The sequence below is a fragment of the Babylonia areolata genome, chromosome 9 (assembly GCF_041734735.1).
Source record: "Babylonia areolata isolate BAREFJ2019XMU chromosome 9, ASM4173473v1, whole genome shotgun sequence".
In the NCBI taxonomy this organism is placed as follows: Eukaryota; Metazoa; Mollusca; class Gastropoda; order Neogastropoda; family Buccinidae; genus Babylonia; species Babylonia areolata.
The window spans coordinates 44936203-44955779 of NC_134884.1; the positions used below are offsets into that span (position 1 = coordinate 44936203).

General features: G+C 43.2%; 1 protein-coding gene across 1 annotated transcript in view; it reads left to right on the top strand.

Moving 5' to 3' along the window:
- Positions 1-19577, top strand: part of LOC143285891 (carbohydrate sulfotransferase 6-like) — a 75053-nt gene that overhangs the window by 41228 nt on the left and 14248 nt on the right. The window contains exon 2 of the mRNA XM_076593337.1: positions 15615-15671. The gene's annotated coding sequence lies outside the window, so the exon portion shown is untranslated. The remainder of the gene's footprint in view (positions 1-15614; positions 15672-19577) is intronic.

Sequence of the window (19577 nt, forward strand, 5' to 3'; positions counted from 1 at the left end):
AGATGCCATAATGAGAACATTCAGTGTTGAAATAAACATCCCCATTCACACACGTATTTGCATTCCCACTTGCACTGGTTTCTGTCCTTGCCACGTTGGCTGCAGAGACAGGGTTCTGATCCGGTCGTCATCGATAAAGCTTCTGTTCCACACCCTTGGGAAATCATCGAGGCTGGGAATACTGCACATCATAGACTGGCAATGCCCATCACAGACTGATGATAACTCTACCACAGACTGATCGTAAAACCCCTGCGGCTCCCCACCAAGAGTTATCTGCTCTACTGGAGGTGTCCCTCTGAGGACAGGCAGGTGGGACCCAATCAATAAAGAGGACCCGCTCGCCTCCCTTCTGTCAATGAGAACCCCAGATAAGAGCCCTTGGCCACATTCCCACCACCACGTTTTCTGTGTCAAGTCGACAAGTAGCTGATTGTGAGACATATTCTTCCATCTAGTGCCTACGTGAGATGAATATGGTATTTTTGTTCTATAGTATGAAGCTTTTCGGCATGGCGTTATGCCAGTCATGTGGTTTAACAGCGACACACTGTCGGCGATACTGGAGGTCCATGTGGGATGGAGGTCCATGTGGAATGCATTGGATGGAGGTCCATGTGGAATGCATTGGATGGAGGTCCATGTGGGATGCACAGCACAGGATGGCTTGTTAGATCTTAGGAGATGGCGAGATGGAGAAAGGTTATTTGGGGAGGCCTACAGAACGAGAGGAGATGGCGAGATGGAGAAAGGTTATTTGGGGAGGCCTACACAACGAGAGGAGATGGCGAGAGGTTATTTGGGGAGGCCTACAGAAAGAGAGGAGATGGCGAGATGGAGAAAGGTTATTTGGGGAGGCCTACAGAACGAGAGGAGATGGCGAGATGGAGAAAGGTTATTTGGGGAGGCCTACAGAAAGAGAGGAGATGGCGAGATGGAGAAAGGTTATTTGGGGAGGCCTACAGAAGAGAGGAGATGGCGAGATGGAGAAAGGTTATTTGGGGAGGCCTACACAACGAGAGGAGATGGCGAGATGGAGAAAGGTTATTTGGGGAGGCCTACAGAACGAGAGGAGATGGCGAGATGGAGAAAGGTTATTTGGGGAGGCCTACACAACGAGATACCCATTTTGGAGAAAACAAAGGTGCACGCAACTGTTCTGGTTGCGTCGGTAGAGAAATAGTAACAAAAAGAACTGATCCTACGCAATTCAAGATATCACAGGCAACTCTACAGATGTTCGGAATGAACTGTTGGAAGGAAAGAGACTTGTGGAGAATTGCACGCTGCCAGACGCCTTTCCACAGCTTCCAAGTCTGATCACGTTTCTTCTCGTCTTCAGTCTGTCTCCTGGCTGTCTATCTCCCATCGGCTATCCACTCCACTTTTTCTGCAGCTAGTGGGCTCTGGACCAGAGTATTTTTCTGAACCCCACAAAATCCTTTCTCTATCTCGCCACCTCCTCTCTGCTGATAGTCGACTTCTCTGGATACTTCATGTCAGCAACTAATGCTTGCGTAGAAAGATCTTTTGCTTTTCAAGCCCCAAAGACGTGGAAGAGACTCCGTGATAAGCTCCCAATTTCAAACTGATTAAAATTTGACCTCAAACCTCTTCTCTTCTCTCAGCGATATGGTTGCGGCATGTCCATCCAAACAGTACGTACTCCAGGAAAGAAGTGGTATGCTTCACTAGGTATTTATGTACATGTATGCCTGTGCGAGAATGTGTATGTGAATATGTATGTATGTACGTATGTATGTATACACACACACACGTGTACGTGTGTGTGTGTGTGTGTCTAAAAATGTATAGTTTGTTGGAAGCACTTCAGTGTGTTCATGTGTAATTTTGCTATGGTGTGTGATGTAGAATATTATTCATATTTTTATGTAAATCACCTATATCTGTTTTGAATCGTGCTATATAAGTGCATTCTTCGATTAATGTCATGTAAAACACCTATATCTGTTTTGTATCGTGCTATGTAAGTGCATTCTTTGATTAATGTCGTTATCAAAGCTGAGGAAACCATATTGACAGATTAAATAACCGACGTTTGAACTGAAGGGTTTTATCTTTCTTTCAAGTGCGCTTGAATGCTCAATTTTCACGACAGTTGTTGGTCTTGGTTTCAACAGCTGCCGCCAAATTATTGACATTACACTTACCGTTGAACATCTGCTACTAATTTTCTCTGTAGACGCTTATGCAACGTATACAGCCGTGCGTTCGTGCCCGCACTGTGTGTGTGTGTGTGTGTGTGTGTGTGTGTGTGTGTGCGTGCGCGCGCGCGCGCGCGCGCGTTCGTGTCTACACTGTGTGTGTGTGTGTGTGTACGTGTGTGTGTGTGTGTGTGTGTGTGTGTGTGTGTGTGTGTGTGTGTGTGTGTGTGTGTGTGTGTGCACGTTTTCTGCCCGAAAGAACGTAGTTAAAAAAGAAGAGAGAGAGAGAGAGAGAGAGAGAGAGAGAGAGAGAGAGAGATTCAAAAACTTTATTACTCAAGGATAAAGATTTTAGGCATCGCCCAGTCTTCCAATCTGTCCTTGTGACAACAATAACAATAACAACATTAACGATAACGACAAAAAAAAAAAAAAAAAAAAAAATGTTAACATTGCTACATCCACTGCTACTACAACGAAGAATGATCACCATCATCATCATTAACATCGTAAAAAGTAATAAAACGAACGCATTCATACATTCATATCCATACACATGCACACACTCTCTCCACCCAACACACACACACACACACACACACACACACACACACACACACACGTACACACACACACACACACACACACACACACATATATATATATATATATATATATATATATATATATATATGTATATATACTTATGCACATACAGAGACATGACCGAGGTGAGAAACATATAGCGGACATAAAGAAAATAGAGAAGCACAACTTTACCACTGCACATATACAAAAGTGATTAATCTGCTGATGCAGATGTTACAGGTAATAACATCCATTTACAGGCGAACAAGTAAGAACAAAGCACAAAGGTAGAAATAAAATAAATTCACTGCATGTAGGTATAGATACAAACTTCACGGAAAAAGCAGGATTTTTTGTATTTTTTAGCTGGTTATTATTAAAAAAAAAAAAAGAAAAGAAAAAAAAAGCAAGCTTTGTGGGCCTATTGTTTGTGGAGCAGAAGTTCTCGTATGTTTGATTTGAAGGAACGTAATGAATCGCACGTCTTAATGAACGAAGGAAGAAAGTTCCAAGCAGATGGTCCAAAAAATGCAAAGCTAGATTTGTACAAATCGATGCGCACACGAGGCAGAATATAATTATCTGAATCGTAACGCTCTGATGCCCGTTAAACAAGGTCACTGAGGTATGGTGGTGACATGTTTTTGTGTACTTTGAACATGAGGACCATTTTATTGTAGTCGAATTGCTTGTATAGTGGTAATATTTCCAGTTTTGTTAATTTTTCATCTGTTGATAGGGAGTGGTCTGGTCAAATAAGTTTAGCTGCTCGTCTGTGGAATGAGTTAACTTTTTTTAGCTGGTTGTGACTGGCATTGCTCCAGACTGTAGATGCATAATTGACATGAGAGAGACAGTGTGCCCCGAAGAATAATTTTCTGGTTTGAGTATCGACGTAATATCTAAGTTTATTGAGTAAGAACAAATTGCGGGCTAATTGTTTGCATACATGGTTGATATGAGCTTGCCAGTTCAGTTCTTTATCAATAATTACCCCTAGAACGCGGTGCTCACAAACTTGTTCAATTGAGTTCTTGTTTACCTCGAGCTTTAAAATGAGAGGTTTACGTTGGTGTTTCTGTCTGGATGTCAATGCCATACTTTTTGTTTTGTGTGGGTTAAGTTCCATGTGGTTTTGATAACACCAGTCTACAATGAAGGGAACTGTCATCAGCGAACATATCGCAGATGACATTGCTAGGTGATATATGCATCGGCAAGTCGTTAATATAGATGCAAAAGAGTAGGGGTCCAAGAACAGAGCCTTGCGGAACACCACGATCTACATGACCTTCAGAAGAATACGAGCCGTCTAAGTAAACACACTGTGTTCTGTTTTCCAGGTAAGACCGGAAGAAGGAAACAGTTGCCTTGTTTTGAGTATACTCAGTCAGTTTTTTTTATCAGTATTCTGTGATCAACAAGATCGAAAGCCTTCTTTAAATCTAGAAAAACTGTTCCAGTGATCTTGTTTTGGTTGACTGCAGATAGCCACGTATCACAAAGCCGGGTTAATGCTGTGTGACAGGAGTGATAACGCCGAAAGCCGGACTGAAGGGGATGAAAAAGGTTATTTTGCTCCATATGTTTCATAAGGTGCTTGTGGACGTGCTTTTCGAGAGGCTTTGACACTACTGATAGTAGGCATATCGGTCTTAAGTTGTTGAGATCTGTGATATCGTTTGACTTTGGCAGTGGAATTACTTTTGCTGATTTTAGCGCAGAGGGAACGTTGTTCTGTTCGATGCACAAGTTGTAATTGTATGTAAGGGAGTCTACTATGTAGGGTAGAGCAAGCTTGAGAACAGATGCATTTAAATTGTCTGGACCCATTGCTTTCGTATTCTTTAGATTTGAGATTAAGGAACCAACTTCATGAACAGCAAGTGGAGGGATAGCGAATGAGGTACTGGATTTAAGACGCTCTTGATAAAATGTTTGTAGCGACGGAGGAGTAATGTAACATTCTGAAGGAAGGCAGTTTGCAAATGTTTGTGCTGATTTAGCTATGTTTAAAAAATGGTCGTTGAGAGTATCCGTTGTCCACACAGTGGCGACAGCATTTGTCTTCTTTTTATGCTTATCGGTAATTTCATTAACAGCACGCCATAATGTTGCCGTGTCTCTGTTATTGCTGATAAGTTTTTTCAAAATGATCTGACTTTGTTTGTTTAACTAAATCTTTCACTTTATTTCTTTGCTTTTTGTATTCAGGGAGAGAGAGAGAGAGAGAGAGAGAGAGAGAGAGAGAGAGAGAGAGAGAGAGAGAGCAAATAAAAGTAAAAACAAATCAAAAGAAAGAAGAAGCAGAAGCAGAAGCAAGCTGATTACTACTGAGAGTTCACAACGGGTGAGATCCAGCATGACAGCAATAGCGTTTGATTTGATTGGCATTTCACGATGAGAGACAGACAGACAGACAGACAGAGACAGAGAGAGAGAGAGAGAGAGAGAGAGAGAGAGAGAGAGACCGACCGACAGACAGACAGACAGACAGACAGACAAAGACAGAGAGACAGAGTGAACGAGAGAGGGAGAGAGAGGGAGAGAGAGAGAGACCGACCGACCGACAGACAGACAGACAGACAGAGACAGAAAGACAGAGAGACAGAGTGAACGAGAGAGGGAGAGAGAGAGAGAGACAGACCGACCGACCGACCGACAGACAGACAGAGACAGAAAGACAGAGTGACAGAGTGAATGAGAGAGGAAGAGAGGAAGAGAGAGAGAGACAGACAGACAGACAGACAGAGACAGAGAGCGACAGAAAGAGAGAGACAGTAGGCGATAGAAAGAAAGAAAGAGAGAGACAGAGACAGAAAGATTGAGAGAGAGAGAGAGAGAGAGAGAGAGAGAGAGAGAGAATTAACGAACGAAGGGTTTTTTTTTAATGAGGGAAATTGAATAAACATGCATATCCTTTTTTACATTCAGCCCTCAGGGCAAAGAGAAATGACATGAAAATACTCACAAGGTAACAAAAGGTTATAGAAGTACATACATGATATTCAAATACACTCAACTGCACAGTAAACATATACAGGTACATAATCATGATACCTGCATTCATTACAATAATGTATATAGATATAGTAATGAGAGAGAGAGAGAGAAAGAGAGAGAGAGAGAGAGAGAGAGAGAGAGAGAAATCTTTGTAACCAGAGACAGTTAATGACGAAGATTTGAGATGTATCAGCTTTGGGGCTCTTCTGTATACACTCATAAGTTGTTTTAAAACATTTTCACTGGCAGAATCCCATATTGTTGAGGCATAATTTAAATGTGGTTCGATATAAGCATGGAAAAATAATGTACGGCAATGCTTGCTTTAGAAATGTTTGATTCTGGAAAGTTGATGGATCTTTTTGGATCAAGTTTAAAAATCATCATAACATGTTGAGACCATGACAGGTTATTGTCAATGATAAGACCAAGTGCTTTGTGATGACTGACTTCCTCAATCATTACGCCATTGATATGGAATGGAGAACGGGTAGGCAGAAGGTTTTGGTGCTTTTGTCTTGTGGTAATGACAATGTATTTCGTCTTTTTCGGGTGTAAGCACATATGGTTAAGTTCAGACCATGTTACTATATCATTAACACTTTGTTGCAAGGATAATGATACTCTTTCCATTCTATGATGCTTAGTGTGTATCGTTGTGTCATCTTCAAATAATTCACACAAGATGGTTCAATAAATAGGGGTGAATCGTTGATGTAAATTGAAAATAGAATAGAATAGACTATTTTTATTACCAAGTGCACCGGGGTCACAAGGAATATGGGGGAGGGGGGTAGTACATAAAAGGCACAAACATAAATCGAAAAGCATGCACAAACACAGATACAGTAGAATTTAGGACACACACATGTGCATATCAATATGAGAACTTGTGCACACACACACACACACACACACACACACACATTTAATTGAACATAAGCTACATATCACATGCGAATGGGGCTGATGACTAGATCTTCAGGTAAGTGGTTGCTGATTGCACAACTCTTTAAATATACTGGATTTGTTCGAGAGACAGGGCATTGACTGCTTTTGGGAAAAAGTTATTTGCGAAGCGACTGGTTTTCGTCCTTATATTTCTGTACGGACCAGAGGGGAGCATCTCGTAAATCCCAAAAGCTGGATGTGATTCGTCCTGGCTGATTGATTTTGCTTTTTTGAGTAGTAGCCGCTTATAATATATGTCTTCTAGAGAAGGTAGATCAGCCCCGATAATCTTGGTGGCAGTTTTTTATGATTCTGTTCAGGGCTGCGACTTCTGCCTTGGAAATGTTTTCGTACCAAACAGTAATAGCGAAGGTTAACATACTTTCAATGACTGCTCTGTAGAAATCGACCATGATTTCTTTTTAACTCTTTCCATACGAACGGCGAAAGAGACGACGTTAACAGCGTTTCACCCCAATTACCATCATCAAACTATTGCAAGCGGAAGGCTCTTATACTGAAGAGGTGAATGTTGACAAAGAATACCACAATTCTGACGACGGAAGCTAAAGGTTGGGTCATTCAGACACCCACTGGACATCCGAGATGTCTGTGTAGAGGAGAAGAGAGAACTGGCCGTACTGAGTGAGTTAAAGTCCGAACTTTTGAGGCGGCGATGAAAGTGCAGGCGCTGTTGTGCTTTCTTAACAATTTTGTCCATATTTTTCTCCCATTTCGAATCGTTGGAAACGATCAGTCCGAGAAATTTAAATTCGCTGACTCTGAACGGTTAGTTTGAAGTGTCTGGATTATAAAGATACTATTTAAATCAACATACATCAGGTAGAAGACCCCTTTCTGCTCGATAATAATTTGCTAACTGACCACGTGATATGCACGTGGAGAAGGGGGTTGAATCCTGTGCAAAAAAAAGTCATTGAAAACTGTGTCCAGTTTAGCAAGTAGACACAATCAGCAGATTTACACAGTTCTGAAAGCACTGCTTGTGATTATGGACAGCTTTCGCGATGGAGAAGGATCTCTTGATCTTGTCTGATGATTGGTTTGAAAACGAAGGTGATTGACAAGGACAGTGATGAAACTGACAGTGCATTTGATGGTAATTCAGTCCGTCTATCCAATCAGACAGCGTTTTTGAACAACAGGCTATGACTGACAGAATACGTGCAGCAAGCGTTGGAAGAAGGGGAGGAGAGGGAGAGGAGTGATGTAAGACACAGGTCAAATGCCAGCCAGAGGTCATCAAGGGGGCGTGGCTGTTGCGAACGAGAGTGCTTCCATTTCAATGCAGACTGCAGGAAATCAACAACCGCCAATGCCAGATACGATTTTCACAAAACACAGGGATGAACCTGCACTGGACGTGAAATCCGTGCCTTTTGTTTTTAACGCTTTATTCGCTGAATCAGATGGATGACTTGTTTGAAGAAGTGGCAAGCTGGATGCACAGCAGGCACTTTAAGAAAGATTAACCCCCTCACTTGTGAAAGCTCTTCAATCTTCAAATTGGAAGGTCAGCCGTCGTTACTGACTATTAATGACCTGTGTGCGCAGAGGCGTAAATACCTAGCTAAAACCTAATTAGACCTATCTTTTCCTCCGGAGGGGGTGACAATGAGAAAGAGCATGTATACATACTCCCTCCCACCGTCACTCGCAGCGTCCCTCCGGGAAAAAAAAAAAAAAAAAAAAGGGGGGGGGGGGTGGGGGGGGGACTAAACTGTGATCTTGTTCAGCTCCCTCTTGAAAGCTGCCAAGGAGGGAGCCTCTGCTGCTGTTGCAGGCAGGGAGTTCCAGACGGGGATGGTTGATGGGAAAAAACTGTATTTATAAGGGTCAGAGGAGGAGCTAGGATGGACAAATTTGTGTCGATGATTTGATCTTGTTTTGCTGGATCCTTTCTTGAGAAATTTGTCTGGAGGGATGTCTACAATGCCGTTGACCATTTTATACATCAGGGTCAGCCTTTGTCTGTTCCGCCGTGATTCGAGGGATTCCCATCCTAGTTCTTGCAGCATGTGTGTTACGCTGCTGGTTCACCCGTAGTCACTGTGTACATAACGTGCTGCTCTTCTTTGCACCATTTCAATCTTGTTCTTTTGACCTTCTTTGTACGGGCTCCAGACTGATGAGCAATACTCCAGGTGCGGGCGTACAAGAGTTTGTAGGCATTGGCTTTGGTGGTTTTATTGGATGTTTTTATATTCCTTTTTAGGAAGCCTACCATGCTATTGGCTTTGTTGGTGACTCTTGTAACATGTTCTTTCCAGTTTAGATCATTTCTTATGTCGACGCCGAGATATTTTGCGCTGTCAACATGCTCGAGGGTGTGTCCTTTTAATTTGTAGTTGTAATTTGTAGCTCTTACCTGTCAAAGAGCTTACCAGCTCAGTTTCTGAGACCGTGATTGAACTTTTACGTTGACTATACCCACCTTTGTCATTGTTGGGACAGTGATTTACTTACATATCTGCACGAGCTGTGATTTGTTTTTATAAAACTACAGCCAGTTTTAAATTCTTCTACAGGTATAATCTGACAAAAGGCATGCTATTTCTAGCTGTATTTTGTTTCTTTTCTTTATGGATGTCATTATGTAGAGGTGGAAATAGACTTTTTTGTTGCACAAAAATTATCTTGACTTTACATACCTGAACAGTTATCTACAATCAAGCTAATTGGAAAGAAAGCCCAGAAGCAGAATCTACATTCATTTTCCTTCACAAAAACGTTTACTTTCTTTCTGATATGCCCATAGCTTTTGTGCTAGAATTTTTTGTGATTTAGTACCCCCGAATCCTCAAAATTCCCATGCAAGGGGAGAGCACTTTATTTTATTTTTATTTATTTTATTTTTACAAAATTGTCTGGCAATCTTCTGGTTTAAGTGAACAAGAGTATTATATACTTCATGTGCACATATAGGGGGAATGTTCAAAGTGGATGTGATATTTCTGAACAAACAGAAATCTTTTAATAACGTTGGTTTTATTGGATTTTATCGTAGAGCTGGCTATATTAAGAAAATATATGTTTAGGTTTTCCACAGAGATATCTTTGGGTATTGGGTGTTGTGAAGTTTTGTTGTTATTGGCTAGCTGATTGTTAGCTCCCCATATCGATCTACTGTTGGCTTCAGAGGAAATCGTTTCGTGAAAATGCTTAATTTTTACTGAACGTTTTAAACTATCAACTTTATTTCTTTGTGTTTTGAATTCCTCTTGATTCCCCTTATCTAAAAGCTCGTCTCTCTGAATGGTTTCGTTTGCTATGTTTTGAGTCATCCATGGTTTGGGGGGATCATTTTTTACACGTTTTGTTTTAAACAGTGCATGCTTGTTATAAACATGCAGGAAATTGTGATACCAGACTTCAAGTGCTTCATCAGGATTAGTAAACTGGTAAACAGATGACAGGCAGGACTTCATTAAATCAAAAACAAAACAAAAAAGAAAAAAAAAGATCTCTATCAAAAAATGAGAAACTTCTATTATTAACTACCTTATATGGTAGTTTGGGGTAACTTTAATACCACGTTTTGCCCATGTGAAGCAGATTGGTAAATGATCACTGCATCCAAATGTTGGTGAGCATGATTCTATTACATTGTTAGTCGTGGAAGCATAACTAATTATGATCAATTAGCTTTGCAGATGTAGAAGTAATCCTTGTGGGTTTGTCAATTAGCTCAGTTAGATTAATGATTCATAAATATTAGTCCAAACATTATTGAATTTTATTAAATCTATGTTGAAATCACCCATTAAGATAATTTAAACAGATACTAGCGAAACATCATCCATCATAGCAAATCTATCTGTCCAATCTGCACGTTCAGTGGGGTTCCTATAAATAAGACCTAACGCAATTGGGTTTGATCTTTTCAAATGAACTTCAACCCACACTGACTCCACGTGATAATTTTCTAGCGCTTCAAGTCTACTAAAATTAATGTTTTGATGAACGTAGGCTATACAAGCAGACGTGCTTCTTTCGGATTGACTAGATCGTTGCGAATTAAACGGTAGTATTGCACTATAAGTTCAGAGTCAGATATGTGCTGAGACAATTTTGATTCTGTGAAACTGTATGCATGAGCTCCTTTGCCAGAATAATAAAATATATGGGACACATCACTCAATATATTTATCACATAATTTATATCAAGATACCTAACTCTCAAGCCATCTTTTGATGGCCAAAGATTATGCTTATTGGTCATAATTGTCAGCAAGAGAAGATAAGATGCATGTAAAGGACACACAATTAGAAAAGATAATTCAATGGTGCACTAAAGGTATGAACAGTGTAAATCAATGGTGCACTAAAGGTATGAACAGTGTATGGTGCACTAAAGGTATGAACAGTGTAAATCAATGGTGCATTAAAGGTATGAACAGTGTAAATCAATGCTGCACTAAAGGTATGAACAGTGTAAATCAATGGTGCACTAAAGGTATGAACAGTGTATGGTGCACTAAAGGTATGAACAGTGTAAATCAATGCTGCACTAAAGGTATGAACAGTGTAAATCAATGGTGCACTAAAGGTATGAACAGTGTATGGTGCACTAAAGGTATGAACAGTGTAAATCAATGGTGCACTAAAGGTATGAACAGTGTGAATCAATGCTGCATTAAAGGTATGAACAGTGTAAATCAATGGTGCACTAAAGGTATGAACAGTGTAAATCAATGGTGCACTAAAGGTATGAACAGTGTAAATCAATGGTGCACTAAAGGTATGAACAGTGTAAATCAATGCTGCACTAAAGGTATGAACAGTGTAAATCAATGCTGCGCTAAAGGTATGAACAGTGTGAATCAATGCTGCACTAAAGGTATGAACAGTGTAAATCAATGCTGCACTAAAGGTATGAACAGTGTAAATCAATGGTGCACTAAAGGTATGAACAGTGTAAATCAATGGTGCACTAAAGGTATGAACAGTGTGAATCAATGGTGCACTAAAGGTATGAACAGTGTAAATCAATGGTGCACTAAAGGTATGAACAGTGTAAATCAATGCTGCACTAAAGGTATGAACAGTGTAATTCAATGATGCACTAAAGGTATGAACAGTGTAAATCAATGATGCACTAAAGGTATGAACAGTGTATGGTGCACTAAAGGTATGAACAGTGTAATTCAATGATGCACTAAAGGTACGAACAGTGTAATTCAATGATGCACTAAAGGTATGAACAGTGTAAATCAATGGTGCACTAAAGGTATGAACAGTGTAAATCAATGCTGCACTAAAGGTATGAACAGTGTATGGTGCACTAAAGGTATGAACAGTGTAAATCAATGGTGCACTAAAGGTATGAACAGTGTAAATCAATGCTGCACTAAAGGTATGAACAGTGTATGGTGCACTAAAGGTATGAACAGTGTAAATCAATGGTGCACTAAAGGTATGAACAGTGTAAATCAATGGTGCACTAAAGGTATGAACAGTGTAAATCAATGCTGCACTAAAGGTATGAACAGTGTAAATCAATGGTGCACTAAAGGTATGAACAGTGTAAATCAATGCTGCACTAAAGGTATGAACAGTGTATGGTGCACTAAAGGTATGAACAGTGTAAATCAATGCTGCACTAAAGGTATGAACAGTGTAAATCAATGCTGCACTAAAGGTATGAACAGTGTGAATCAATGGTGCACTAAAGGTATGAACAGTGTAAATCAATGGTGCACTAAAGGTATGAACAGTGTAAATCAATGCTGCACTAAAGGTATGAACAGTGTGAATCAATGGTGCACTAAAGGTATGAACAGTGTAAATCAATGCTGCACTAAAGGTATGAACAGTGTGAATCAATGGTGCACTAAAGGTATGAACAGTGTAAATCAATGCTGCACTAAAGGTATGAACAGTGTGAATCAATGGTGCACTAAAGGTATGAACAGTGTAAATCAATGCTGCACTAAAGGTATGAACAGTGTGAATCAATGGTGCACTAAAGGTATGAACAGTGTAAATCAATGGTGCACTAAAGGTATGAACAGTGTAAATCAATGGTGCACTAAAGGTATGAACAGTGTATGGTGCACTAAAGGTATGAACAGTGTAAATCAATGCTGCACTAAAGGTATGAACAGTGTATGGTGCACTAAAGGTATGAACAGTGTGAATCAATGGTGCACTAAAGGTATGAACAGTGTAAATCAATGGTGCACTAAAGGTATGAACAGTGTATGGTGCACTAAAGGTATGAACAGTGTGAATCAATGGTGCACTAAAGGTATGAACAGTGTAAATCAATGGTGCACTAAAGGTATGAACAGTGTGAATCAAAACTTGTTAGGTAGATCAACAACGTTTGTATATCTTCGAAAAAACATACAAAGAGACAAAAACTATTGTTACTGAACGGGTCAGTTCACAAAATTACAAACAACAAAAGGCAGCAGTGTCTACACTGTTGCAGGATTTCCTACAGCTGCCGTTCAGCCAGGTACCTGGAACGGGAACCATTCAACACAACGTGAATGTGAATATTGACGGAGTCACATGTTTTGTTCCGGCATACAGTGACACACGTGAGTTCTAACATAAGCCATTCAAATGCAACATGTGACAAAAGCACAGAACTACAAAATCACTTTTCCGCATTTATATATGCACACACTCACATACACATGTTAACAAATAATCAAATCATTAAACCACTAAAAAAAAAAAAAAACCCACCAGAGACAGAATGAATGAATGAATGAATGAATGAATCTTTATTTTCCAACGGTGAAGATATTAGCACTTTGGCCGACTTACACATCTGCCGTTGTTCTAAGAGACACACAAGCATGTACGCATATAAATGTAGTTATACTACAGAGAGAGAGAGAGAGAGAGAGAGAACTAGGAATGGCGGGGGTGGGTGGGGGGGTGTGGGGGTAGGGGGTGGAAGGTATGGGGATGGGGTAGGGGAGGGCTGACAAAAGATGGGGGGAGTAGGGGCAGGGAGTAAGGGGAGAGAGTGAGGTGGGGGGAATAGGGGCAGGGAGTAAGGGGAGAGAGTGAGGTGGGGGGAATAGGGGCAGGGAGTAAGGGGAGAGAGTGAGGTGGGGGGAAGAGGGGCAGGGAGTAAGGGGAGAGAGTGAGGTGGGGGGAAGAGGGGCAGGGAGTAAGGGGAGAGAGTGAGGTGGGGGGAATAGGGGCAGGGAGTAAGGGGAGAGAGTGAGGTGGGGGGAGTAGGGGCAGGGAGTAAGGGGAGAGAGTGAGGTGGGGGGAATAGGGGCAGGGAGTAAGGGGAGAGAGTGAGGTGGGGGGGAATAGGGGCAGGGAGTAAGGGGAGAGAGTGAGGTGGGGGGAGTAGGGGCAGGGAGTAAGGGGAGAGAGTGAGGTGGGGGGAATAGGGGCAGGGAGTAAGGGGAGAGAGTGAGGTGGGGGGAATAGGGGCAGGGAGTAAGGGGAGAGAGTGAGGTGGGGGGAATAGGGGCAGGGAGTAAGGGGAGAGAGTGAGGTGGGGGGAATAGGGGCAGGGAGTAAGGGGAGAGAGTGAGGTGGGGGGAATAGGGGCAGGGAGTAAGGGGAGAGAGTGAGGTGGGGGGAATAGGGGCAGGGAGTAAGGGGAGAGAGTGAGGTGGGGGGAATAGGGGCAGGGAGTAAGGGGAGAGAGTGAGGTGGGGGGAATAGGGGCAGGGAGTAAGGGGAGAGAGTGAGGTGGGGGGAATAGGGGCAGGGAGTAAGGGGAGAGAGTGAGGTGGGGGAATAGGGGCAGGGAGTAAGGGGAGAGAGTGAGGTGGGGGGAGTAGGGGCAGGGAGTAAGGGGAGAGAGTGAGGTGGGGGGAATAGGGGCAGGGAGTAAGGGGAGAGAGTGAGGTGGGGGGAGTAGGGGCAGGGAGTAAGGGGAGAGAGTGAGGTGGGGGGAGTAGGGGCAGGGAGTAAGGGGAGAGAGTGAGGTGGGGGGAATAGGGGCAGGGAGTAAGGGGAGAGAGTGAGGTGGGGGGAATAGGGGCAGGGAGTAAGGGGAGAGAGTGAGGTGGGGGGAATAGGGGCAGGGAGTAAGGGGAGAGAGTGAGGTGGGGGGAATAGGGGCAGGGAGTAAGGGGAGAGAGTGAGGTGGGGGGAGTAGGGGCAGGGAGTAAGGGGAGAGAGTGAGGTGGGGGGCCGTGGAGGGTGGTGGCGGGGGTGGGGGGGGAGGAGGAGGAGGTGAACCGATCTTGGCAACAGCTTGCCGCTCAGTACTCTGAAAGTTTGTGCGCCTCAGGGGTTGTTTGATTTTTAGATCATCTTTTAAACATCTGCTTAAACTCTTTAAAACGAACCAGTGCGAAGCGGACGCAATGTGCGTATACTTTATACTTTATACCACTGAGCAGCAGCAGCAGAGTGTATTGTATGTATTGTCTTCCTCTGTTTTTTGTCACAATAGATTTCTCTGTGTGAATTTCGGGCTGCTCTCCCCAGGGATAGCGTGTCGCTGCACTGAAAGCGCCACCCATTATTCTGTATTTTATCCTGCATGCAGTTGGTTTTTTTTTTGGTTTTGTTTGTTTGTTTGTTTTGTTTTGTTTTCCTATCGAAGTGGGTTTTTCTACATAATTTTGCCAGGGACAACCATTTATTTTTTGTTGCCGTGGACTCTTTCACGTGCGCTCAGTGCATGCTGCACACGGCACCTCGGTTTATCGTCTCATCCGAACGACCAGCGTCCAGACCACCACTCAAGGTCTGGTGAAAGGGGAGAAAATAGTGGTAACTGTGCCGGGTGGGTTGTCAAGAAGACGGTCCTTTAGCAAATGGCAGTGGTGACAGTGAGTGGTGTCGTGTCCAGCCGGCTGTGTAAAACCTATGGGCTGTATGTATGAAGCAGCAAGCAAGTCCACACATTCGACTTCCGTTTGTCACCTGGGTTACTGTTGGCTTCTGTTGCAGTTTCCGACCTTGACACGTGTGGAGAAACCTCAGGCTGACAAGACTGAGCGACAAGAGGTACACTGTTCTGTGACTGATTGTGGTGATGTGGATTTTATCTATCTGTTTATTTATTATTCATTTATTACATAAAGAAAATCAAGTTCTGTGATGCATTTTTATTGTTCTGTGATGAATTGTGGTAATGTAAATTTTATCTACTTATTTATTAATTTACTTGTGTATCTATTTATTTATCACTTATTTATATAGTTAGTTACTTAGTAAGTTAATTTGCTAACTAGATAGCTCGTTAGTCAGTTAGAACATAAAGAAAAGCTAGGTTAGTTCTGTGATGCATTTGTTCTGTTTTGTTGGCCGAGAGTTTTTTGGTCAGCTTCAGATCTATTGTGCTCGGACATTGTGTGTGTGTGTGTGTGTGTGTGTGTGTGTGTGTGTGTGTGTGTGTGTGTGTGTGTCCGTCCGTCCGTCTGTCTGTCTGCCTGTCTTTATGTGTGTGTGTGTGTGTGTGTGTGTGTGTGCGCGTGCGCGCGCGTGTGTGTAGTGTACGCGTGTGTGTGTATGTGTGTAGTGTACGTATGTGTGTGTGTATGTGTGTGTGTGCGTGTGTGTGCAGTGTGTGCGTGTGTGTGTAGTGCACACGTGCACACATACACTCACCCGAACGCACGCGTGCATACAAACTTGTGCGCGCGCGCGCGCACACACACACACACACACACATACACACACTCTCTCTCTCTCTCTCCACCCCTACCCCCATAACCCTTCCACGCCCCGTTGCCCTCCTCACCACCACCCCTTTCCACCCCTTGTCCCCCTCGCCCCCCCCCCCCCCCCCACCTCCAACCTCCCGTTCCCCAAGCAAACACTTTCCTTCCCGAGTTGTGTCGACAGTCTCAGCTATTCTGACTTCGATTTCCTGCTCACGTCGTGCGTGATCCGCATACTTTGGTATTAGCAAGTAGCTTACAGCATCGAACGTTCCTGCTCCGAATTGTTCCCCCCCCCCCCCCCAACCTCACACACACACACACACCCTCTCCCCCACACCTCTCTCTCTCTCTCTCTCTCTACACACACACACACACGACACACATACACACACACCCCTCTCCCCCACACCTCTCTCTACACACACACATACACACACACACACGACACGCGTACACACACACATACATATCCACACACATACACATACACACGCACATACGTATCGACAAACATACACATCCATACACATACACACACATACATATCCACACACATACACATACACACGCACATACATATCCACACACACACACATACACACACACACTGACACACACACACACACACACCACACACACACACACACACACATTCAATTAAACACACACAGAGACACAAACTCACACACATACACTCACAACCCACATACATATACACACACTCACACAAACATACACATTATACACTGTCATGCACACACACTCATCAACTCTCTCTGTCTCTGTTTGTCCCTGCGTCTCTCTGTCTCTCTCTTTCTCTCTCTCTCTCTGTCTCTCTCTCTCTCTCTCTCTGATACTCTCTTACAAATCATCCGAATGGCTTTAGATTGAAGTAATAGATGTCATCTACAAATACTGAAACTGTCCGAAATCTGCCTTTATTTGTATAAAGTGTGTAAAGTAAGAGAAACCGCTCTGACAGGATATTTTGTTTGAAAAGAAAAAGGGGGAAAAAAAAGTCTATGAACACCCCGTCACAAGTGGCAAAGTCCTTTGCTGAATAAACCATTCGTATTCTCGTATTCTTTCTCTCTGTGTGTGTGTCTGATGCACACACACACACACACACACACACACACCACATACACATAAACACACACTCAAACATATCACACACACACACACACACACACACACACACACACACATACACTCACGCACACACACACATTCCCCCCCCCCCCCCCCCCTCCTCCCCACACACAAACACGACAGACAAGGAACGAGAGAGGCATGCACTTTAATTTAATTAAATTCAGTTTGGTTTAATTCAATGCAATTTAATCTAATCTAATAAGATTTAGTTTTATTCAGTTTGCTTTGCTTTTGCTTTTTTGACTTTTATTTATTTTTTTTTGTTTCGTTTGATTTAGGAAGCTGACAGTTCCACCATACTAGCGGTCACAGGCAAAACACGTGCTGTTGTTTCCTGAACGGTTTAGGATCTTACAGATTTCCTGATTACACGGATCGACATATGTGACCTGGGGGTGAAGGCGATTTACTCTGATTTTCCTCATCACACCCAGCTGTGACTTGGTGCACGACATCAGTGGGGGAAGGCTACAAGGGCGGAAGGAGAGCACTGGGCCCCGCCTACCTGTGTCGAGTCGAACCCACTGTACACATGGCCTCACTGCCCCGTTGGCCGTAATGGGCTATGGAGCCTTTAACCTTGAGCCTGGAATCCCTGGGAACAAATTCGTGGGGTAGAAATTATCATGGTCACCAACATCATGATCACCAATATCATGATCATCATCGTTTTGATCACTGTCAGCATTATTATTATCATTGTTATTGTTATTATTATTATTAGTAGTAGTATTTCGTGCGCAGATTGGACTATTCAGCCATCTGCGCATTCACAGATTGATTTCTCCTTAGTCCAGCTACTAAAATGTCGTCATATACCCCAGCTGTGTGTGTGTGAAGTGACTCTCTCTCTCTCTCTCTCTCTCTCTCTCTCTCTCTCTGTGTGTGTGTGTGTGTGTGTGTGTGTGTGTGTGTGATTTAAAAGTCAGATCCCACAGGGAAAGTTCCCGCATTGGCATATAAATGTTTTGCCCATCGTACTCAACCATGCCACGCTGGTATACAAACTGATTACGGCATCAGTGAACACAGCTGGACTCTCGGGACTGCGTCACACGACTGACATGACAGCCGACTGGGAGGGGGTGAGGGTGGGGTGGGGGGGCAGTGGAGGAGCAGGGGCAGGGAAGGAGAGAAGGGGTTTGGGACACAATTTTGGCACAACCTCAAAGAACGAACTTTGGAATGGGTGGGGAAGGGAGATAAGAAGGTGGGGGTGGCAGAGTTCCGGAGGATGATGGGCAATGGTGTCAGCCCAATAGACCCCTGGAGAGTTCCGTGCTTACATGACTTAGAGAGGCGTGTCACATGATGTGTACTCTCGAAGATGATTGGCTCTCCGAATTTGCGAGCAACGAAGGCGATCGAGAGAGGCAGAACGTGCAAACATCAGGCTTCGTTTCTTTCGACTTTTTGCTTCGTAATTTAGTTTTCGTATTGTGCATATGATGGCAGTGTATTGAACAGTGTTTGGTTGTAGCAACAGAGGCTATCAACTGAAGAAATGGAGGACAGCAAACTGTCAAATCCACGACGTTCCGCACCAGCTGCCGAGTGCTTGTTCGACGCACCTTTCAGATAACCATCTTTGTAAAATAGAAAAAAAAATCTGTTGACCGATATTACGCAATTGAGGAAGATATAATGACGTTTTGGTGCCTGTTCAGGGGTGACGTTTTGGTGCCGGTTCAGGGGTGACTTTGTGGTGCCTGTTCAGGGGTGACGTTTTGGTGCCTGTTCAGGGGTGACTTTGTGGTGCCTGTTCAGGGGTGACGTTTTGGTGCCTGTTCAGGGGTGACTTTTGGTGCCTGTTCAGGGGTGACGTTTTGGTGCCTGTTCAGGGGTGACTTTGTGGTGCCTGTTCAGGGGTGACTTTGTGGTGCCTGTTCAGGGGTGACGTTTTGGTGCCTGTTCAGGGGTGAAACACTTATAATGAATTCACAAGTTATATATAACCCTAACCTGTAAGTTTCACCTGATGCTGTCTTGCTGGGAAATAAAATAGTCGTGTTACACGTGTTCCACCAAACTGCGTTGCGGCCGCTGGTTCACAAATCAAATAGATAATGAATAATGTCCAAACTATGAACGA